This window comes from Balaenoptera borealis (assembly GCF_965194805.1).
Source record: "Balaenoptera borealis genome assembly, chromosome: 3".
In the NCBI taxonomy this organism is placed as follows: Eukaryota; Metazoa; Chordata; class Mammalia; order Artiodactyla; family Balaenopteridae; genus Balaenoptera; species Balaenoptera borealis.
The window spans coordinates 56,238,875-56,263,958 of NC_138866.1; the positions used below are offsets into that span (position 1 = coordinate 56,238,875).

Sequence of the window (25,084 nt, forward strand, 5' to 3'; positions counted from 1 at the left end):
TAAATTTCTTAAAATTAGATAGCTCAATGTAATGTTAAAACTGCAAAAGCATTTACCACTTGGAAATCATAATTGTCACAGTTATTTTGCATTTAATAAACAATGCATCAACCAAATATCTTTGTGATGGTGAGAAAGTTGAGCTTTAGAATAGCGATTATTAAATGTATTTTTTCAATAGATGACATACAGTTTTAATTTTAATGGCTACAAGACTTTCTATCAATACAATTATATGAATTTATACTCCCACCAGATATATATTTCTGCTAACATTTAATATTATCAAAATGTAAGTTTTTGCATGTTTGTTGGGTAAAAATTTACTTATTTAACAAATGTTTGTGCCTGCCTCTATATGCTAGGTCTTAGTTTAGGTTTTGAGAATTTGGTAGTGAACAAAACAGCTAAAATTCCTGTCCTTGGCAGGAATTTTGGCAACAGATTGTCTTTTTATTTTCATTTATATGAAGTGTAGTGAAGTTGGGCACATTTTCATGTGCTTACCTGACAATTCTTATGATTTGCATTTTACCTTTGGTTTTAATTACCGATGAGTTTTTAAGTCAGTCACTTACATACTTGTTTATAGTGAACACTATCTACATTTCTTTCAATAATTTTTTTTTCTGTAAAGAGTTTAAGATTTTTCAAATCCGAGATGATATAAGGAGGGCTCATTATTCATGGATAACTTTCCTTTGCTAAATGTGTATCAAAAGTGAGGAAATATCTGTATACTAAATCAGTTTGTCAAGAGAAATAAAAATCAAGCTAAAAAAGAATTACATGATATTTCAGCACAAAAATTAGGGTTTTTAGAAATGTCACCCTAAACTTCCCACATTTTCACAGTTTGAAATAATTTTGCGTAAATAATAATTTGAAATTTGTGAAGATATATAAAAAAAGCCAAACTCTTTTTGGTACCTCTTTTCAAGAATGCCAGAAGAGAGATAATTATTTAGTTGTCTTGCTAAATATACATGTAGTTTAAAAATATGATTAATTAATACTTTTCATTTTTTATGACAATTTTACTTTCCTCCTTTTTTTATTCCTTCTTCTCTTCTTGTAACCAAAATACAAAAAGAAGGCCAGTGTGCCAATGTACTAAAAATATTGTAAAGAATTTCAACTAATAATAATAACAATAATTTAATGTTAAATATTGATAACATACTTTATTAAATGTGTGTGTATACTTATTTAATCCCCATAATAATGCTCTAAGGTAAATCATTCTACTCTATTCCAATTTTACCCATAAGGAAACGGAGGCAGCCTTGTTATCCAAGGTTATACAGCTAGTATTTAGCAGAGCAGGTAGTAAAACCTAGGCCTTCAGGCTTCAAAGTCTACTTCGTTAAAACTGGAATAAAGGTCTATACACATTGAGGCTTCAGTTACTGGCCACGTCTTAGGGCTAGGCACTTGTGTGAACATTTAACACATTTAACCTGCAAAAACAACCCCCTGAGAATAGTTTCTATCATTGTGTGCCTGAGGAATCAAATGTAATTTTTCAAAGTTTACAGGGAGTTATATTAGAACTGAAATTTATACTCATTGTTCTATGACTTCAATTTCAAAGATTTGAGGAGATAATATGCCCTGGTTTGTCCCTTTGAGTATCAGTTTGTTATTCCAGCCTAATTATTCATAGGGCTTCATTTAAATATGACAAGTATCTCAATTAAGATGGTAAATTACATCATTATCCTATTAATACCTCCTAGTTTGGAGCTCTTAAACTGCCCACCTTGAGTTGCAACTCAGAACTGTTACCAGGAGATCACATTATGCTGACCTCTGTAGCAGAAGCTATCTTACTGATCCCATCACCCCATATCAAGCTTCCTTGATAATTGACTGCTTGTATGGTTATCCCCTTAGGTCTCCTCTGGCCATATTTACATCTGAGTTTCTCCTGCAGGGAAAATGTGTCCCTGTCTCTGTCATCATAAATAATTCTTTTACAAATATAGATTCACCATGAGAAAAATCATTCATCACTTGGGAATTTCTGGGTTAGATATATTGCTTCAGACCTGTTTGGAATAGGACCAGACACCTCATCCTCCCATTCTGATCATTGCTAGGTTTTTAGTATCAAACAGTTGGGTGAATACTTAGCCATTTCTATAAAAGAGCTTGGATTGCATACTTCATCAAAAATGTCATAGGAATCAACATGATATAGATGATACAGATCATCTGTAATAAAGATGATTTAAGCCTATATTTCCACTGTAAAAACATTTCAAATTAGCAGGACTAACGGGAAAGCCAAAGACCCAAACTAGTATCACTGATTGGAATGTCACACAAAGAAGGAGATAAAAGAAATGGCAGTATTCATTTCTTTAAAATTAAATAGAAATTCTATGGAAGCATTTTTTTCCCTGAGAAGCAGGAAACACTGTTGTTATTAGATGGAGATGGGTCAGTTCCAAACTCTAGCTCTGCTGCTCACTACTCACTAGCTCTGCTACATTATATAAATCTACTCTGACTTTTTCTTTATATGTGAAAGATGAATAATAATAGTGAATACCTCATAGGGTCCTTGAATATTAAATTAGATAATGCATGCTTGACTACTGGCATATAGCAGATGCTTAATACATTGTTATCATTGCTGCGTTTAACAATCTTATCAAATTTTCAAAAGGGAAATCTCACGCAACCTACTATGACTTTTAAGATAATTATTTATAAGTCAATAGGCATTTTAAGCAAGTGTCAGCACATTTAAAAATTCTTAACATCATAAAATTTATCAATTGTTTTGAAAAGTCAGAGTAAATATTCATAGTTCATTCTTGGGATTATTTCCTTGTTTTCATTCCATAATTTGGTTTTGTAGTATGACAATATATTCTTCTTCAAAAAGAGACAATATTTAGACTTTTTTTTTTCTGGGTTCTTATGCAATATCAAAAAGACCTCTGAAAATACAGAATGTTAAAAGAAAAATTAACTGATGTACACAAGCGTGGCTTTAATAATGTCTCTTCATTTTGGAGAGCTTGCTTTGGTGGCAGAGTTTGTCCAGCCCATGAACTTTAGCTCTTATTTAAGAAAAATGAAATGGATGACCCAGGGATACTATCACTCTCTGAAGATAATCATTAACAATTCATGGGAGAGTAACCTCATAAGGTCAGTGGCAGGCTCATCTAAGATTTCTTCACCTCAGTGCACAGAATTGGGAGGTAATTGACCAAGTTACCACTGTCCTTTTAGCACTGAAGATTTGTTGATTGTTAGTTGATAGGGAAAATGACATTACTGTAATATCTTGTCCCTCACATTATCACCCTGTGCATGCAAAGAGATGATTTTATATTAGATCAGGTCTAGGACCTTGAATGAAGGAAGAGAAGTTTTATAGGTCTAGTGAAATCGCTTTGCTTTTAGAGGATGAATTATAGTTTTTACTAGAAGGGAGTATTAAGCTAATAGCTTTCAGGCAAGTAATGTATTTCAAAGGGCAAAAGAGCTGCTAAGGTCTCCTGTGCCTCTTTTTCTTACTTTTATTAAATATTTTATTACTCTAGAAAACACCTTAGAGCTTGTTACTGCAGAAGAGGGTCCTAAAAATGCAATAACACAATGTGCTGCAAAGACAACTCCCATTCTTATATATCTAACTTGAAGCTCCAGACTGTAAACAGTGATCCTCACAGCAGATGTAACTGTTTTTCAAAATGTATTTCACATAATTTACTAGTAATTAGGCAGAAGCCTTTGTATTGAAGCTGTTTTATAGGTAAGCATCACATTAAAATACCTTCTAGGTATTAAGAAAAAATGGCACCCGACAAGAGGAGAAAAAAGAAGTTGAATTTATTCTTATACTACTGCAGTAGGGGAGTGAAACAGAACCCAGCTCAACTGCGGGAACAGAAAGGCTGGGAGTAGGCTGGGGATTTAAGCACTGGGTAAGCTAGTGAAAAAGCACTGGAGGACATTCAGAAAGGAGTGGGGGTAAGGTTGATCAATGGATGTGCCAAGCATTATGTGAGTTATTCCTGAGTTTGCAAATGTTTCTCTTTGTGATCAGACCATCTATGTTTGCTAATTTGTGCCCAATGAAATTAGGCTCATACCCTCCCTCAGAGCCTGGGAGATAGAGGTGCTATCTCTTTCTGTGACTACATTTCAGAGATAGTTCCAAGAACCTTAAGAGAATCTACAACTCTTAATCATCTTATTATCTGTAAAGCAGGAAAGATGATAATAATTCTTACTGTTTCTGTGAGGATGAAATCAGCTAATGAAATACATTTAGAATAGTTACAAGCACAGGGTATGGCTTTTCGTAAATGAGAGCTTTCATTATCATTACCTAATATCCACTGCAACTTTTTTTTTCCTGAATCTCAGTGGAACACATTATACTCTTAGAATTCAAGTACAAAAACAAATAATAGAAAATATAAAATTGTAAAGAAAATTGTTTGACATTATATGAATACCTTTAATTGTTACATCGATGAAAAATATCAACAACTACTATTACCCAGCTGGTAGAGTTCAAATCTTTCCCCATTCTCTCTCCCAAATGCAGACTATCAGTTTGAAGATCTGTGTAGTATTTGGATCAAAGGAAAGAATAAATCACTTAGTAAGAACATGAAATTTAACTTTACATGCTGATTTTCTCTTTGAAATCTATGGTGGGAAATAAAAAGTGGCAATTTTAATGGCTAAAAATGTATATATACACACATACATATGTACGCATACACACATATATGAACACACATAGGATAAGTATGTATTATATATGGTCTTACTGCATACACATATAGGTTAGGTATATTAAATCTATATTTACTCTCATAAAAATTTAGGATAGATTTTTAAGTGGACAAAAATATTTTAGATACCTTTTAATAGAGTCTTAATTACTTAAATAATAAATGGTAGACGTTAATATTTATTAATATCTTTGGAAACCAATCCCTTATGTAAAACAACCTAGCCGGAAACCAGGCTGCTCTAAGTCTTGTATATAAGGTTTGTGAGAAGTCAAACTGCTGTCTCTAGTAACAATCCAGGAAATCAAACAATAACTTCTATAGCAATCAGCTCAACATGGCCAGGGCTTGATTAATAACTGAGCATTTCCCTGATTTCTGTCCCAGTTTCCAACTTAGGGCCAATCAGAGAAAGCCCAAATATGCATCCCTAACCAATCATATAGGATGCCCCCCTTCTAGTTAGCCTGCTGATAGCTTCCCCATACCAATGATCTCCAATCAAGGCACACCTAAAGCTTTCTCTTTTTGTTCACTATAAATCTTTTCCACTGCTCTGCCTGATTTTGAGTCTGTACCAAACGCAAGTGACAGTGGCTGACTTTCTTGCTATAGCAAGCTCTAATAAATAGCCTTTGCTTGTTCTTATTTGGTTGGCCTTTGTTTATTTTCACAGATACAGTGGAAGTCCCACTAAAGCCCACCAGTCTGCACTGCCCTTCACCGCAGGCCCTAGCCTTCGACCAGGTACAGTATCCACAGGGGTCCCTTGTGCCTTGCTACTTGCGAGTTGTCTAGTCTGTGAAGATGTAGTAAGTCAGCACGGGGATCTGAACTCCATTTTTTTCATTCTCTTTATGTTGAGTTCCTGGGCTATTTATTATTTGGTTTGGTACCTGGATTTTATTATTGGTTCCTATTTGTTTGGCATCCTTGTTGGAACCAGGCCATTCTTTCTCATCTCTCTTTGCTGTCCTTGTTAACTGTTTTGTGTTATGCAGTCTAAAAGTGTTCTTGTCATAAGAAGGAGAATCACAGCATAGAACACAGGCATATGCCTTATAATCCTGTTGTTCAAGCCTGCCTCACAGACCAGTGCAAATAATTTGGTCTTTGTTTATTTCCACAAAATGCAAATGAACTTTTTTCTAGCTCAAGAAAGAATTTATTAAAACCATTGTAGAATAAGTCAATTTTGCGGTTCTGATTGCCTATAAATGTGTCTGTTGTTTACATTCTCCTCTGAAACATTTTTTAAAATATCTTACTGATTTCCTCAATAATTAATAAGTAAAATGAAATTGCTGACCTATGTTCACTTATATGTGTCTGTCATGAATTTCCTCTTTAAAATTATTTTGAGACTGCATATAAACCATATGAGTTAAAATTTATATAAAAGTATATATTTTTAACTGGTGAGAAGTTTCATTAAGATTTGAGTTCCTTTAAAGAAATTAAGTAATGGGGTCTTCTTCTTGATAAAAACAAGAAAAAATAAAGAACAAAACTGTACACCAAAAATGTTTACTTCACATTTGAAAAGATGCCTTTCAGTGATTCAAGAATTACATATGAGAATCATAAGGTATGTGTTTAATATGTTTATTATTTAATTTGAAAATATTGCATAAGGCATAATGCTAATTTTCAAATGGATTATCCTGCATCAATTCTTATTTGATCCACTTAAGTTGCTGGTTTAATATTAAATTGTTTTGTGGTTGATATGAACATAGTGGTTGATGTTAGGTTTCAATTCTTAGAGATGCAGATGGCTATGACTCAGTCACTACATATCATATTTTCAACAGACAATAAGGAAATACACACACATACACGCACATACACAAAACCTAAAACCTTAAAGGAAGTAAGTATTTGTTGCTTCTTTGTAATCTTTTGCAAAGCTAAGCAGGTCTTGTGTGACTCTCTTCAGAAAAGCGTGGAAATCAGGGTAAGTCTATACAGTCTCAAAACAAAGTATTGAAAGCATAAAATTGAGAAGGTACACTAGGTATTTTCTCAACCAGATATTAAAAATGTATATTTTTGATTAAATATCCTTTTTATTAGCATAGGGACAGAGCCTAGTTCCCAAAAGAAAAAGAAAATTACATGTTTTCTGGTAAAAAAGAAAAATCAGAGAGTGATAATGCTTTGTCCTTCCTAAATGGAAACATAGCTATAGATTGGGATAAAGAAGATAATGAAGGAGAATATTTTATCAGAAATTATTATAGAAAAATGTGTGATGAGGTTGTTAATAGAGTCAGCCAAAATAAAGGACAGGAATTGTGCTTTATCAAGTACTTGATGTCTAGGCCCAGCGCTAATCTGTAGTTGTTGGAGAACATTGAAAAAAGACAGCTAAAAATTACAATGAAAGGTTACCTGTGGCCCCTAGGTATCCTTTACAAGTTCTAATTTATTGTTGTTCACTGAACTGTTTCAGTCTTTCAGTAGCCCACACATTCTATTTACTCTAAAACCAAAATGATAACTAAAGGCCTTTTGTACATGTGTACGTTTGAGAAATAGAGTACATTTCCCAGAGTGTTTGGCCAGTATTTTTTTACAAAGACATTGAAATATATAGGCAAAATGGCTTAAGCTTGTTATGTTGTCCCTGCTGTATTTTTATACTGTGCAACTTTGATTTTCAATTCCATAATCTGCTGGCTGGGTTTAGTTTGGCTACTACTGTTGGGATACTATCATATATATTTTTTGCTGCTTTTCATCCCTTTGATAGTATGATTTTAATTCCCTAGTGGTAACACATATGTTCTCAGACATGATTCAAGGAATTATTAAAAACAATTTAAAGAAAATTCAATAAAATAATAGCAAAATATACATCTTGGATGCTTCCAAAAATGCTACCATTGTAAAGTTGTTTGATTTCCTTCACTTAGTTTTACATACATATTTTAAAAAATCTTTTGAAATCATAATTTATTTGTAATATTTCATCACATTTCTTTGCCTAATATTATAAGATAAATAGTTAGCCATGTTCCTGAATAGTTTTCATAAGCCTAATTTCACCATCTGTATTATATACCTTTAATAGATGCTCTAAAATATGAAAACTCTCCCATAGAAGCTTTAATTTTGCTGTTTTTGGCTTTCATTGATGTCGTGTTGAACACGTACATGCACATTTTTAAGTCTACAATTTTGATTCAACTGAAATTCAATTGTATTTCTGGGTTAGCCATTGGAAATAGACAGATGATTAATAATTTGTCCTGTTCCCAACAAGCTCATGTTTTAGAGAAAGAGACCGTTAAAACATACGTACACAAACACAGTGTCTTCTCTTGGTCCCACATATACACAAATATTATGATTAAAGATCTTAAAAACCTAATGAGAAAAAGAGATTAAAATAAACTCATGAAAAATTTGGTATAATTTTATGTATTATCAAATACCAAATAAATCTGTGACTTATAAGGCTCATTAATTAGTGTCAATCAATTTCTCTTCAAAATTTGTTACTGATTTTAAAATGTTCATTTCAAAGGATACCTGTAACATTTTTCTCTTCTTTGCACTGAGACTTCTTAGATTTAAATTCTTTATCGTATTATTCAAACCTATAAACAAATCTTTACCTACCAGAGAAGTTCTTACTCCACATTTCCCATTCAATTGTATAAATACACAATCTTACTCCACCCATGACAATTTTATGCACAAACTTATTTATTAGAATAGGGTAAATCATTTTAGCTTCAGTCCTTCAGTGTCTCACAGGTTTTAGCTCAGTTTCTTTTTGAGGATGCTGCAAATAGTTCTGAAGGGGTTGGCTTTGTCTCATCTCCCTTTTATCTCTACCTCTGCTCCTGATCTGTCGTTTCAGCTTTGTGTCCTTTGATGTTCCAAAGTTCTAGTTCTCTTTTTCTAATTATTTCCAACTTGAATTACGTGATCTCAAACTCCTTTGACAGTGAAATCTTAAAAGCAAGTTAAAGACAATCACTTGAGGAATCAAAAACTTTCAGACTGACACATTGGCTTGGAGCTATGCATAAAAGCAGAGAGAACTTGATACGGTCAGAGGACTGAGGGAGAAAAGCGTTTCCTTCCTTCATGGATTTAACATCAGTGTGATTGTCTGAACAACAACAACAAAAAACCTAAACATTTTATATTATTTTCAATTATTAACTTTTCTTATGTTTATGGAATGAATCTTTTCAGTCTATTCAGTATGTGATTGAGTGAATCTAACCAATGAGCTTCCAGCTTAATTCAGTATTATTGCTCTCAGTTGACAATTGTTTTCTCTTAATAATTGAAACTAACCTGTGTGACATATTTCTGCTTCCAGCCAAGCTTTAGTACTTCAGGCAATGAATGACAGTGATACTTGAGACATGAGAAACAAGAAATGTGAGCCTTATGACTGCCTCATTTACTTCTGTCAAAGCAAAGATTGCACCACACAAAGTTAAACAGGCAAAGAGTTTATTCAAGTTTATTTCAATAGAGAAGAGAGACTTGAACTCAATTCTGCTGGGGAAAAAAAAAAAAAGAGCTGGAGGGTTTTTCAGTGCTGGGTTGGGCTTTTGGAGAAGTACTGGAGGGGGACTTTAGGGAGAAGGTAAATCAATGGGATGTTATTTGTGAGTTAATGGGAATTAATAGAAGTTATTCCTGAGTTTGCAAATGTTTTTCTCTGTGATTAGGCCATTTGTTTGCTTATGGATGCCCACTGGCTCCTACCTCCAGGGATTGGGAGACTGGGGCCCTATCTACTTTGATGTTTACATTTCAAAGAGATGGTTCTCAGGTCCTTGAGATAGACATTCCCTGGGTCCTCAAGTGGTCAAGAGGCTTCTATGGAGATTTACATGCATTGCAGAGAGGCAGAAGAGTTTGCAGTTATAAATTTTCAAGGTAAATGCTCTGGGAAAAGGGATGTCAGGACCATGTCCAGAAGCGAACCTGTCTGAAGTACAGTCCAGCTGAGAGGAACTTTAAGACCATCTTGGTCACTGCCCTGAGAATTTCCTTGCCAAGGAGCAAGGATGGGGAACAATGCATATTCTTAACAATGTTGAATTTTGCCTGATCCCTGTACACCTAGAAAGCAGTGATGGCTGTAAAATTCCTCATCACTTTATCTTTGGAAACAGTTAACTGCAGGGACCGCCTTTCCTCATGACTAAGATAGTCATTGCCCACCATTCCCTGTGAGTCCCTTGTTTAACTGCCTCTATACAACTTAAGGCTTACTTCCTTTTCTCTAAGACATTTTCCTGCAGAAATGAACTTTCTCCCTATTAAAATAGCCTGAATAAAATAGTCTTCTTAATTGTCCAATGCATTTTTTTTTCTTTTACAGTTTTCATGCCATGACTCATTTTTAAATTCCCTTTAAAAATGAGTCTTTTTTGCTCCTTTCTTGGTTGGTAACCTGGGGACCAGACAGGAAGTTTAACACCTGATCTTGCGCTTCTGAGTCTTGCTCATGTGTAGCAGGGCAAGAATTTAATTTTGATTATTTTTGAGTACTGGCTTGATTTTAGTGCTTGTTTCTTCTGCTTTGAGTTTTATTTTTGGTTTGTTTACAGCCAATAAGTTATTTCCCATTGGGAATTTGGTTTTATGGTCTAACAATTTGGTGATCTCTATAAACAGATTAATGGCTTATAGAGCTCTTAGCATTATTGGATAAGAGACAACAGGTAATCTGGTTTATTACTCTTTTCGTTTTTTTTCTGTTTTGAGCTCAAATCAATTAAGAATGTGTCCGCACTGAGAAGAAAATAGATCTTTGATATGGACCTGTGAGTTTTATATATCTGTGTTTACTCCTGATCCAGGGATGGGATTTTAGAATTGAGTTCATAAGCTCTGATATGTGTCTGTATGTACATTTTTGTGTCTGTAATTCAGAGAAGTCTTTACCACTCATTAAGCGTGTAATATTTCCTCCCGTCAGATGGTAATACCAAATTAGATTGTAGAACCTCATAAAAAAACTATATTCTGATTGGATTAGAGATAGACATATAGACCTTACATAAATACAATATTCTCAATTTCTTTTATAGAAAATAAGAAAACTGAATTAACTTCTGAGAGTTTCAATTCTGAGATTTTAAAAGTATCCTTTAAGAAACCAATTTGGACATTTTTAAGAATTCAAGTTCACATAATTAAGGTAAATCTTTGATAGGTGAGATTGTTACCTAATCAGATTCGGCTGCTCGCTGCTCAAGAAATCAGTACTCAAGTGAGAGAGACAAATGTTGGTAGAAAGAAAATTGCTTTTAATCAGAATGCTGGCAATCTGGGGAGATGGTGTACTCAGTGTCCCCCAGAAACCATCTCCGAAGATTCTGCTTGGCCATGAAAGTTTTTAAAGGGAAAAAGGGAAGTAATCTCAGTTAAGCATTAAAATGGGGGTCAGAGTCATCGCCATCCCCCACTGTTTGCAGACTTGTGTGCAGGCTTGTCAACTTCTTGTGATTTTTTCTTTAGATGCTATCTTGTTCGCACAGTTTGTGAGATTACTGAAGGGGAAACTAGGAAAGAGATCTGGTCTTCTGTTAATTAGTTATTCTTCATTTCTAGTTCTTGGATGTATGGAAAGAACCAACAAATTAGGCAAGGTATTCTGTGGTCCAAAGATTTAAAAAGTGTGCTAGGGCCAGACATGAGTAGAGCATGGCTGTGCCTGGTTTTAAGGTTTGTGACAAAACAAAGGGGCCTCCTGCAGAGAGCTCTTTCCTGCAAAGAGCTCTGCCCTGTCAAAAGGGGCTTACAAATCCCCACTTGTCAGAACATCATTCCTTTTTATGGGATCATGGGCAAAAGTCCATCTTCTGTAACTTCTTCATGCTGACGTAGGATGCCATATTCTTAGAGTGGAAGATGTCAACAGGGGTCTGTAGCATCTCTTTGCTGACAGTTATAGTTGCCTGTTTACATATATGGGCAGAACAAGCTACAATTATTTTGATGTCCACGAAGATATAGATTATTTTGAGCAATAGTGTTAATCCCGTTCTCTTAAGGCCAGTTCTTGGAACTGTGTTAGCCATAGACTCAGTACTGATCAAAATAGAGCAGTTTATATCACGGCTGCAGTCTGGTCACCATGCAGTCAGCCTTTCCCCTCTGGTAGCAGTTACAGTATGTGTAAAACAACTCAGGAATGTGCATCAGACACTTTCTGTGACTCTATAGTCCTAACCATTAGCTGCTTGAGCCTGCTCCTTTATGACTCATGAAGACCTGGGAGACTTCAGCTTCTCTAAAAACAAGAGGCAGGAAACATGGAGGGGCCTTTGTATTTGGGGGGCGGGGGGGCAGGCAGGGTTCTGCTTGGTTCCAAGATTAGTTTAATATTTTTGGTTTAATGAAAACAGCTATGCGTTTTCTGATTTATCAGTATTAAATATAATATACACATACATTTTTATTCTACTTGGGTATTTCTCCCTAAACTTATACAGATTTACTGATTGAATAAGCTAGAATTGCTTCTACTTATAATTATGAAAATATAAATTTTTAAACCAAATTGAATCATTATTCTGACAAACTATTACAATAATAGTTGTATTTTATAGTGTGTCAGAAGATAATTTCAAAAAACTTTAGGTAACTTGCATACTTGGACTGATAGTAGGTTGAGTTAACGGATACTCATAAGATATCTAGAACATTTCTAAGTAAGAGAATGCTACATTGATAACTAAGCCTAATTTAATTTTATATACTTCCACCTTTTATTTTTATATGCTGCAGAAAGACTATATCTTTAGGTCTATCCTGAACATTCATTTCTGTCCCTTTGAGAACTGTATAAATGATGTGTATGGCTGTAGACAGCTGTGTTATGTTTTCACGAGCTCTGCAAATTTGCTGTAAAAGGCTGCTGTATGATCATGCACAATTATCAACATCACCCTATCCCAGTTTTCTCTGTGAAATACAAGTTAGTTTCTTTGGTTAAAAGTTATAAGTAATATGATGTTTAAACTATACGTAGATGCACTAGTTCAGAGAAATAGATCTGTGTAAGTTCTTCTGTAGTTCAAAGGAATAACAAAATCTACACACCATCTGTTCAGTGTAAATAATATAATACATTATCAGGCAAAACTTTGCTCATTTTTACCTTTTAAATGACCCCAAAAGTCCATTACTTAGTGTCAACATATCATTAAATAATTTTTAAACGGGATTCTATTAATATTTGTACTTGGTACAAGGATAACCGAGGATAAACCAAGACTCCCTGGGCAAAATAGATATTAAACTTACCCCACAATTAGAAATTCATGGATTACTGGAAACATCAAAAAAAAAAGCAAAGTTCCAAAAGCACCAGAAACACCAAAGTAACTGTTTTCCTATACTCTAAGTCAGTTAACATTTCTAGTCAGAATATGCTTCCACCCTACTGTGAGTAAGCCTTTTTAAACGTTTTTTTCTTCTTTTAAATTGTGGTAAAATACATGTAACATAAAATTTACTGTTTTTGCCATTTTTAGATGTACAGTTCAGTGATATTAAGTACATTAATATTGTGCAAGCATCACTACAATCCATCTAATGGAACTCCTTCACCTTGCAAAACTGAAACTCTGTACTCAAACAGTAATATTCCATTTTCCCCCATTTCCTGGCAACAACCATTCTTTTTCTTGTCCCTGTGATTTTGACTACTCTAAATACTTCAAATAAGTGGAGTTATACAATATTTGTCTTATTGTGATTAATTTATTTTACTTAGTATAGTGTCCTCAAGATTCATCCATGTTGAGGCATATATTAGAATTTCCTTCCATTTTAAGGCTGAACAGTATTCCAGTGTGTGTGTGTCTAAACATATATACACATATATATGTGTGTGTATTTCATTTTGCTTACCCATTCACCTGTCCATAAACATTTGGCTTGATTCCATGTTTTAGCTGTTGTGAATAACGCTGCTATAAAAATGAAGTGGCATATATCTATCCAAGACCCTGTTCTTAATTCTTTGGGGTATATACACAGAAATGGAAACATTGAATCATGTGATTATTCTATTTTTAATGTTTTTGAGGAAACTTCAAACTGTTTTCCACAACAGCTATAATATTTACATTCCCATCAACAGTGAAAAAGGGTTCCTATTTCTCTATATCTTCCAACACTTGTTATTTTCTGGATTTTTGTTTTTTGATAATAGCCATCCTAATGGGTCTAAGGTGGTATCATTGCAGCCTTGATTTGCATTTTCCTAATGATTAAGAATTTTGAGCATCTTTTCATGTGCTTATTGGCCATCCAAAAATCTTTGGAGATATGTTTATTACATTCTTTGCCCATTTTTGGAATCAGTTGTTTGTTTTATTATTGTTGAGTTTTAGGATTTCTCTATACATTCTGTGTTATATCCATAATCAGATATATGATTTGCAAATATTTTCTCCCATTCATTTTTATTTTGTTGATAGTATCTTTTGATGCACATTTTTTTTTTTTCCATGAAGTCTAATTTTTCTGTTTCTTCTTTTGTTGCCTCAGTCTTTGGTGTCACAACTAAGAAATCACTCCCAAATCCAATGTAGTGAAAATTTTGCCCAATTTTTTATAAAAGTTTTATAGTTTTACCCCTTACATTTAGGTATTTGATCCATTTTAAGTTAATTTTTGTACATGATGTTAGGTAAGTGTCCAACTTCATTCTTTTGCATACGTATATCAGTTTTTTCAGCACCATTTGTTGAAAAGACTGTCCTTTCCCCCAGTGAATGATTCTGGCACTCATCGAAAATCATTTTACCTTATTTGTGAGGTTTTATTTCTGGGCTCACTGTCCTATTCCATTGGTCTATATGTCTGTCTTTATGCTTGTATCATAGTGTTTTGATTACTATACTTTATAATATAGTTTGAAATCAGGAAATATGAGACCTCCAGCTTTGTTTTTGTTTTCAAGATTGTTTTGACTATTCAGCATCCCTTGAGTTTTTATATGAATTCCAGAATGGTGTCTCTATTTTTGCAAAAATACTTCTTTGGAATTTTGATAGTGATTACATTAAATCTGTAGATCACTTTGAATAGGATTGACATCTTAACAGTATTAACAATATTAAATTTTCCAATCTTTGAATATGGGATGTGTTTCCATTTATGTATATCTTTCATTTTTTCAACAATGTTTTGTAGTCTTCACTGCACAAGTCTTTTACCTCCTTAGCTAAGGTTTTTTTTTTTTTTATGCTATTGTAAATAGAATTGTTTTCTTAATTTTATTTCCAGATTGTTAATTGTTAGTGTATAGAAACAGAACTATTTTTGTGTTTTAACTTTGTGTCTGCTACCATTTGCTGAATTTGTTTGTTCTAGCAATATTTGTTGAAACTTTAGAGTTTACTACGTATAGGAAACAATAGGTGATATATAGATATATGTGAGAGGAGATGTTTATAGGAATTGATTCATGGGATTATGGAAAATGAGAAGTGCCATAATCTGCCATCTGTAAGCTGGTGAATCAGGAAATCTGATGTTGTAATTCAGTCAGTGTCCAAAAGCCTGTGAATTGAGGTATTGGTGGTATAAGACCCTATCTGAGTCTGAGAGCCCAAGAATCACAAGTGCCACCAATGTCTGAGGACAGGAGAAAATGTTCATCTCAGCTCTCTGGGTATCCCTTAGCCCAGGCAAGTTGACACAAAATAATAGTCTCATATATGTATTCCAAATGCTCTGTAAGCTTTACTGTCTATTTAGCAAAATGATTCTATGGAATGCCTCTTTGTATCTCCAACGCCAAAAGTTTTTCTTGTAGATGCACTTGTGTTCTTATAGAATATACCAAGTCACAAAATAGACTAGAAATATAATAACAGTAACATTATTTATCCCCAGATGTTCAGACAATGTGTAAATACTTTTTATCTTCCCACTGCCTGTATTTTTCAATTTAAAAAGAAATTAGCACATTTAAAAATTTAAGTTCAAGTCTGAGTCTGAGTCTGAAGGCAGGAGAAGACCACTGTCCCAGCTTGAAGATAATCAGGCCAAGTGAGTTAATTCTCCCTTACTCAGCCTTTTATGCTCTATTCAGGTGTTCAGTGAATTGGGTAGACCCGCCCTCATTGGATAGGGCAATCTGCTTTACTCAGACTACTGATTTAAATGTTAATTTCTTCTAGAAACACCCATAGAGATACACCCAGAATAATGTTTAACCAAATATCTGAGCACCCTATGACCTGGTTAAATTGCTACATAAAGTTACCCATCACACTACATAATCCTTTATTGTCTCTTCTGCAATAATCTATTATGGAAAAATTAATTGTCTTTCATTTGAATTAGTACATTTTTGTTTTACATGTTTTTGGACTAATGTCTAAAAATTTTATTATCATTCACAGTCTTGCATTAAGAAATTCTCTTTATAAACCAAGGTGTATTCACTGTAAACTCTGAGAATTTAGCTATGAGTTTATTTCTAAAGCTTAATACTTACATTTATATGATGAATTTAATCTTTGGAAGTACAATCAAAAGCCAGTTTTTTTTCAATGTGCATATCTAAAGTAAAAACATCTATAAGGAAGTATATTTTGATATTCTAGAAGGAGGCATTAAGGAGAGCCTATTCACAGCAGGCTTACCTTCAAAAGTGATTGGGAAGAAATCTTAAAAATGAATAAGTATTGAAGATAACTTTTCTTTAATGACAACAGTTGTTGAAAATTCATTTTAGTTATGAGAAATGAATACTAGTGTTTTTAGTTGAATAGTCTGATGCTAATGTGACTGTAAATTTACTCCATGGTGACAGAAATTAAATGAAGTTTCTTTCGAGTAACTAAAACTACATAAAAGCAAGTTATATCTTTAATAGAAGCCTGAGGCAGAAACCACTTGTAAGTTTAGGTTGTAATATAAATTTAGATTGGCTAAACATTAAAATGCTCATGTGAGTGTTTTTTCTCTTTCCTGGAGAGAAATTGATGTGTAAATTGTGCCTTTTTATTGTTTTTATTGTTTAAAATCTTTCCTGATGTAGGAAATCCTTATATTTTACAAATCCCTCCCACTTTGCTCATCTTCCTGTGCAGTCTTATGCATCAGCAATCTGGTGATTCCTACATCTTTCTCCCTGCCTGGACCTATCTACCAGGCAAGAGGTTATAAATCAACTTTCACCTAAAAATATGCACTCTTGCATCCTCTAGAAAACTCAGATACAACGTGGAAGGATTATAAGAAGTGCTTGTTGTGGGTGCATGTTATATTAAATAGGATATCAGGGAAATCCTCACTAACAGCATGCCATTGGAGCCAAAGCTTGAAGAAGAAAGAGAGCAAACCATGAAAATGTCTGAGGGAAATTTTGTCCAGGCAGTAAAATAGCAATTACAAAGTTTAAAATTATTTATATGTTTCTTCTTTGTCTAAGCTTGGGTTTCACCACTCCCATCCCAAATAGACCTGAGAAAAAAATTTGAGTGGAGATTATTGTATTTGGAAATAATCATAGAGAGCAGGAGTGGGATGTGGGACAGGTATACAGGGATGGGAGAAAAGCCAGTAAAGTGTGAACTGCAGAGCAGGTTACACTGTGTGCAAATGAGGACCCTCTACATTTGGGTAAAATGTGTCTCAGAATTGTCTCACTGAGGGATGAAAAAGCTTAAGTATTTATCCACCAAATTCTTCTTTAGTTTGGACTGATTTTTTTTAAGGGCTAGAGAAATTGCTCACAGAGAAACTAAAAGACAGGAGTGACAGTGTATATAAAATATCTACAGTACTGAAAATGAGTTTTCAGATGTAGGCCAGTGGGGTGTGGATGGGCTTTGACAACACCTACTGTCCCTCAACCAAAAAATTAGCAAATTGGACTGATTCTGTGTAATACATTTCACTCAAACCTCTCTCTTACATTTATACCACTATTGGCCCAGTTTAAGCCTTTACCATAAACTAAGTGATTTTCAACTCTATCAAACTGAAATTCCATTTTTATAACAAGCCTTTTTTAATGCTCACTTCATACTTCTGAAACAAAATTTATAGAAAAAATAGAATATAACATATAAAATAATTTTGAAGTACTAATGTAGTATACTAACACTAACATAAAGGAAAAACCAAAAAATAACTTAAAGTAATATGCCTTTCAATAAGTATGCCCTGAAAAACCACTACATGAGAAGGCACAGTAATGCATCATAATCAGTGACATAGACTATTACAAAGATATTGAATTGGTAGGTAACTGAAATATCAGGAACAGTGTAGTCATTGCTGATATAATTTCCCAAAAATGAACAACTTATTGTAGAGTTGCAAAAAAACCCAAGTGCAGGTTTCCCATTCTGTACAAACTGCTTGCATTTCTGAAAATGTTACTGTATATTAAAATAAAGAATCAATACAGACACAGCTAAATTCAAACAACATTTTTTACAAAGTTATTACAATTTTGTTGGCCATAATCCCCATGCTATACATTTTATTCCCATGGCACATTTATTTTGCAACTGAAAGCTTGTACTACCTAATCTCCCACACATATTTCACTCATCCTCCCATTCTTCTCCCTTGCTCTCTGGCAATTACCTGTTTGTTCTCTCAGTCTCTGATTCATTTCTCTTTTGTTATGTTTGTTCATTTGTTTTTTATTTTTTAGATTCCATATATAAGTGAAACTTAATGGTATTTGTCTTTCTCCAACTGACTTATTTCACTTAGCATAATACCCTATAGAACCATCCATGCTGTTGAAAATGGCAAGAGTCCATTCTTTTTATGGCTGAGTAATGTTCCATTTTATATATATATACATATGCATATATGTTTTTGAATTAGTGTTTCTGTTTTCTTAGGAAAAAATACCCAGAAGTGAAATTGGTGGGAGGTATGGTGGTTCTATTTTAATTTTTAGAAGAACCTCCATGCCATTTTCCATAATGACTGTGCCAATTTGCTTTCCCACCAATGGTGCATGAGGGCTCCCTTTTCTCCACATCCTTGCCAACATTTGTTATTTGTGTTATTTTTGATGATAGCCATTCTGTCAGCTGTGAGATGATATCTCATTGTGATTTTGATTTGCATTTCCCTGATGATTAGCAATGTTAAGCATCTTTTTGTGTGCCTGTTGACCATTTGCATTTCCTCTTTGGAAAAATGTTTATTCAGTTCTTCTGCCCATTTTGAATTGGGTTGTTTGATTTTTTGGTGTTGAGTTGTATGTTTTGTTTATAAATTTTGGATATCACCTATATCATTTGCAGATATCTTCTCCCATTCAGTAGGTTGCCTTTTTTTTACTTTGATGTGGTCCCATTTGTTTATTTTTGCTTTTGTTGCCCTTGCCTGAGGAGACATCTAAAAAAATATTGATAAGACTGATATCAAAGGGCATACTGCCTGTGTTTTCTTCTAGGAGTTTAATGGTTTCATGTCTTACATTTAAGTCTTTAATCCATTTTGAATTTACTTTTGTATATGTTGTGTGAATATGGTCTAGTTTCATTCTTTTACATGTAGCTGTCCAGTTTTCCCAACACCACTTATTGAAGAGACTTTTCCCCCATTGTATATTTTTGCCTCCTTTGTCATAGATTAATTGACCATGTGTGCATGGGTTTATTTCTGGCCTCTCTATTCTGTTTCATCAGTATAGGTGTCTGTTTTTGTGCCACTACCATATTCTTTTGATTACTATAGTTTTGAATATAGTTTGACATCAGGGAGCATGATAACTTACAGTTTTGTTGTTCTTTCTCAAGATTGCTTGGCTGTTTGTGGTCTTTTGGTTTTCCATACAAATTTTAGTGTTAGTGGTTCTAGTCCTGTGAAAAATGTATTTTGATAGGGATTTCATTGAATCTGTAGATTGCTTTGGGTAGTACGGACATTTTAATAATACAGTTGACCCTTGAACAACATGGAATTGAACTGTTTGGGTCCACTTATAGGTGGATTTTTTTTTTCCAATAGTAAATACTACAGTACTGCAAGATACGTGGTTGATTGGATCTGAAGATGCGGAACTGTGGATACAAAGGGCCACTATAAAGTTATACGTGGATTTTTGACTGCATAGAGGGTTGGTGCTCCTAACTCTGGTGTTGTTCAAAGATTAGACACATTAATTCTTCTGATCCACAAGCATGATATATCTTTCCATTTATTTGTATTGTGTTCAATTTCTGTCATCAATGTCTTTTAGTTTTCAAAGTACAGTCCTTTTATCTCCTTGGTAAATTTATTTCTAGGTATCTTATTATTTTTAAAGTGATTGTAAATGGGACTTTTATCTTGAATTCTCTTTGTGATAGTTCATTATTAGTCTACAGAAATGCAGTAGATTTCTGTATATTGTCTCTTACAAAGTTACTAAACTTATTTATTAGTTGTAATAGTTTTTTGGTAGAATCTGTAGGATTTTCTATATATAGAAAATCTGCATCATGCACGATTTGCATCATGCCATCTGCAAATAGTGACAGTTTTACTTCCTCTCTCCCAATTTGAATGCCTTTTATTTCTTTTTATTGTCTGATTGCTCTGACTAGAACTTCAATAGTATGTTAAATGAAAGAGATGAGTTGCATCCTTGCCTTGTTCCTGATCTTTGAGGAAAATCTTTGACCTTTTCATACTTGCATATGATGTTAGGAATGGGTTTTTCATAAACAGCCTTTGTTATCTTGAGATATGTTCCCTCTGTACCCACTTTCTTCAGAGATTTTATTACAAATGATGTTGAACTTTGTCAAATGCTTTTTCTGCATCTATTGAGGTGATTGTGTGATTTTCATCCTTCATCTTGTTAATATGGTGTATCACATTGATTGATTTGTGGGTATTGAATCATTCTTGCATCCCTGGAGTTAACCTCATTGATCATGAGGTAAGATCATTTTAATGTATTGTTTAATTCAGTTTACTAATATTTTGTTGAAGATATTTACATGTTCATCAGGGATATTGGCCTACAATTTTCTTTTTTCTTTTCTTCTTCTTTGTGTGTGTGTGTGTGTGTGTGTCTTTGTCTGGTTTTGATATCAGGGCAATGCTAGCCTCATAGAATGAGTTTGGAATTATTCCCTCCTTTTAAATTTTTGGGGAGAGTTTGAGAATAGGTACTAGCTCTTCTTTAAATATTTGGTAGAACTCTACTGTGAAGCTGTCTGATACTGAAATTTTGTTTGTTGGGAGTTTTTTTTATTATTACTGATTCAACTGCATTACTGGTAATCAGTCTGTTAATATTTTCTATTTCTTCCTGATTCAGTTTTGGGAGATTGTATATTTCTAGGAATTTATACATTTCTTCTAGGTTTTCCATTTTATTGGCATGCAATTGTTTGCCTCTCTTGATGAGTCTGGTCAAAAGTTTATCAATTTTGTTTATCTTTTCAGAGAACCAGATCTTAGATTCCTTGATCTTTTCAATTTTTTTTATTTTTTTTATTTTTTTTAGTCTCTATTTCATTTATTTCTGCTCCAATCTTTATGATTTCTTTCCTTCTAGTAATTTGGGATTTTGTTTGTTCTTCTTTTTCTAGTTCCTTTACATGTAAGGTTATGTTGTTTATTTGAGATTTTTGTTTCTTAAGGAAGACTTGTATCACCATAATCTTCCCCTTTAGAACTGCTTTTGCTGCATCCCATAGGTTTTGAATTGTTGTGTTTCATTTTCATTTGTCTCCAGATATATATATATATTTTGATTTCCTCTTTGTATTCTTCACTGATCCCTTGGTTGTTTAGTAGCATCTTGTTTACTCTTCATGCATGTGTGTTTTTTTCTTGTAGTTTATTTCTAGTCTCTTACTGTGTGTTTAGAAAAAATGCTTCATACGATTTCTGTCTTTTTAAACTTATTGACTCTTGTTTTGTGGCCTAAAATGTGCACTGTAATCTCATAATCTCTTTCACTTCACATCATCCACCTGATTTGGAAGAATGATTCTCAAAGTCTCATCTCCTTTGTTAAATCTCTTTAAAACATTGTGTCCTCACTATTTTTCTTATTTATAGTCATTGCAATGTAATTAGTTGTTTCACATTTGTGTTCCCTATTAAACACAATTTTTTGAGCAAAATTATATAACCATATTTTAAAAATTAGTGGTTAACATATTTATTCATCAACACAACTATGAATGAATGAATTAATGAATGAAGTGAATATTTTGAACTAGATTCTTGTTTGGTCACATATTCTGTCTACTTATGTCTCTCAATTTAGTGTCCTATATCTTCATTATTCTTTATTCGATTTTATAAAAATTGTGTTCCCTAATTTATTAAAATCAGTCATTGTTTAGGTAATCATTTATTGTTTAAATTGTGAATTTTGTAGTTTTATATTTTTATATCTCTCTTTTTTTTTTTTGCGTAGAAGCAGTTATATGCCTAATTTTCAATTGGAGTTTGGTATAAAAAGATCTATATATTAGGGCCTAGACAATAAAATTCCTACCATGGGACAATGACTAGGAAGATTCTGTTTTTAAAGAGTGTTCTTTTCTTCTAAACTGTATCAACCAGGAGATTTTGATTTGTAGTGGACAAAACTATCTTAGAGGACATTGTGAAGTAAGAAACTTTATCATCAGTTGTCCTTTGAAGATGTGCAACCCTTACTTCTGGCATAGGCACACACAGGAGATGAACCTCTCTCTACAACCCTTGTTCATTCCTGGGCAATTTTCCCATCCACCTACCTTGTTCCAAGTATTCTGTTTTCATCTCTCTACTTCATGAGTCCTAATTCTATATTTTGTTTTCTAGTATATCTGGCCATAATTTTGTGTGTATTTAATTTTTTTTAACCTAATTCATTTTTTTTTTTAAGATTTCTTCCTTGGTTCAGTCCTTTCTTTCTTCCTTTTTTTCTTTCTTTTTTAATCTTTCTTCCTTTTTCCTTTCAATAATGTCTTATTAAAAAGTTCATGTCTAAGTATATTTATAGGAGAATAAAGTTTATTATAAACTATTTCATGACCTTAAATGCATTTTCTGTTATCTATATAAATGCCATGCCTTACAACACTGAAATAAAAGGTGACGTTACTTATCAATATCAGTATCAAGATCATTGAGCTAGCCAGGCTGAAATTGACTAATAAAACTTCAGAGTTGGAAGGGCCTTAAAGATTATTTAATAATGCAGATCTTGCATTTGCATATAGATAAGGGAACAGATAAGGTCAGTAGAAGCTGAATTACTTGTGCAAAGTCACATAATTAGTTTGAGGACAAAAAAAAATACCTGTTCTTTGAAACCTTTTTTTTTTTTTTTAGAAATTCACGTTCGTTTATTTATTTATTTATTTATTTATTTATGACTGTGTTGAGTCTTCATTTCTGTGTGAGGGCTTTCTCTAGTTGCGGCAAGTGGGGACCACTCTTCATCGCGGTGCGCGGGCCTCTCACCATCGCGGCCTCTCTTGTTTCGGAGCACAGGCTCCAGACACGCAGGCTCAGTAATTGTGGCTCACAAGCCCAGTTGCTCCGTGGCATGTGGGATCTTCCCAGACCAGGGCTCGAACCCGTGTCCCCTGCATTGGCAGGCAGATTCTCAACCACTGCGCCACCAGGGAAGCCCTGAAACCTTTGCAGAGCTTTCTCTACCATATTCCACTGCTTCTGTTGGTCTGACACTCAGGACTGATACTCTTAAAAGTAATCAGATATCAGGGATACTAGAAAATTCTGATATAGTGATTATTATGGACTGGGGTGTTAAAGGAGATAATCTAGAGATATAAATGTATGATATACATTTGCATATAGAATGTAATTGTAGCCATAGAGAATGAAATATAATAGGAGAAAATGGCATAGAATTGAGCTTTGAATAGCTCTAATATTAATAGGCAGTATAAAAATAGAAGAATAAAAATAGCACTATGACATATATATAAAGAATATCTGGATAGGAAAAAATCCAGAAAAGATCAAAGGAAGAAAGACTTTCAAGAAGCAGACAATAAAATGAATGAGTAAGATAAGAAGTACAAAATGTCCATTAGGTTTATATTAAGTTTGCATACATGTAGGTCATTTTTGTCATTAGAAAGAGTGATTTCTATAGATTGATGGAGCAAACTATAGCTGGAAGTTATTAGGGAAGTCCTTGTGAGGAGACCTTAAGGAGATAGTGACAAAATTCTTTGCTTGACTAAACTTTACTCAGGCTCCTGAACCTTCTCCTAGGCCCATCTGTGGACTTCCTTATAAAACCCAGTTTTAGCAAGAATCTTGCTAAGTCACTTTAGTCAGAATCTCCCCCACCATTGATATCTGATCATACTGATATCTGATAAGGTTTCTCATTCTCCACAATCCCCCAGGTGATATCTGATTACCCTGCCCATCTTTAGCAAGAATCCTCTTAGATCTATTAGATTGGTTTAGCCAGAATCCCCCATATCCCTGATGTTTTCTCTTATTTTCCATACACTGACCACCACCCTGTTCTTTGGCTATAAATTCCCACTTGCCCATGTTGTATTCAGAGTTAAACCCAATCTCTCTTCCACACTGCAAAATTTCATCATATTGTTCCCTATACCTATTAATATAATGACCCGTCTCCAAATAAAGTCTTCCTTACCAGGCTTTAAAAAGTGTCATTGAATATTTTTTTCTTTAACAATGTATAATAAATATGAATCATTTTTCAAAAAGTTTGCTACGAAAGGGTAAGGTGGTATAATGTATTATTTGGAGAGTAAAGTAAAGGGGTAGAACACTTCTGTTTAATTTTTAGTTATATACTTTAAATAATGAAAGAAAGATAAGATTTAAATGGAAAATTAGAAAATTATATGAGAGATCAGGGAGACTCAGTGACTAAAATTCTTCCAGAAGGCTAGAGGGCCTTCAATAGCCAACAATAGCAGAGAAGGATTGTGCAGATGCGCATGGCTGTGGACTGAGAAAGTTGCGGTGTTTTCTATTGTGATGACTTTTGTATTCTCAGGGAAGCAGAGGAGGGAGATGGGGAGGTGAGGTGTGAAAAAGGGAGGAGGAAGGAGGAAGAATCAAAGTCTGGGAATTGTGAGAGAATTTTGAATTAACTATTGAAGTGAACTGAAGAGCAAGTTAGTTATAATATATAGCCAGTTTGGGACAAAAACACAATTAGAATATGAATCTCCTGACTTGAAATACAAATAATATTACAATTCCCCTCAGATAAGTACTAAACTTAAATATAAAGTAAACAAAAGTGGATGTTTTAGGAGATATGGATATGTCATTTGTTTAATATATATGATGAGGCATTAAAGGGGTAAAGG

At 33.7% G+C, this 25,084-nt stretch overlaps 1 long non-coding RNA gene across 1 annotated transcript in view; it reads left to right on the forward strand.

The window, feature by feature from the left end:
- The first annotated feature begins 979 nt into the window (after positions 1–979).
- The window catches only part of LOC309624985, a 156,429-nt gene continuing 132,324 nt past the window's right edge, over positions 980–25,084 (forward strand). Inside the window, exon 1 of the long non-coding RNA XR_014242280.1 lies at positions 980–5,516. This is a non-coding gene — a long non-coding RNA (uncharacterized lncRNA). The remainder of the gene's footprint in view (positions 5,517–25,084) is intronic.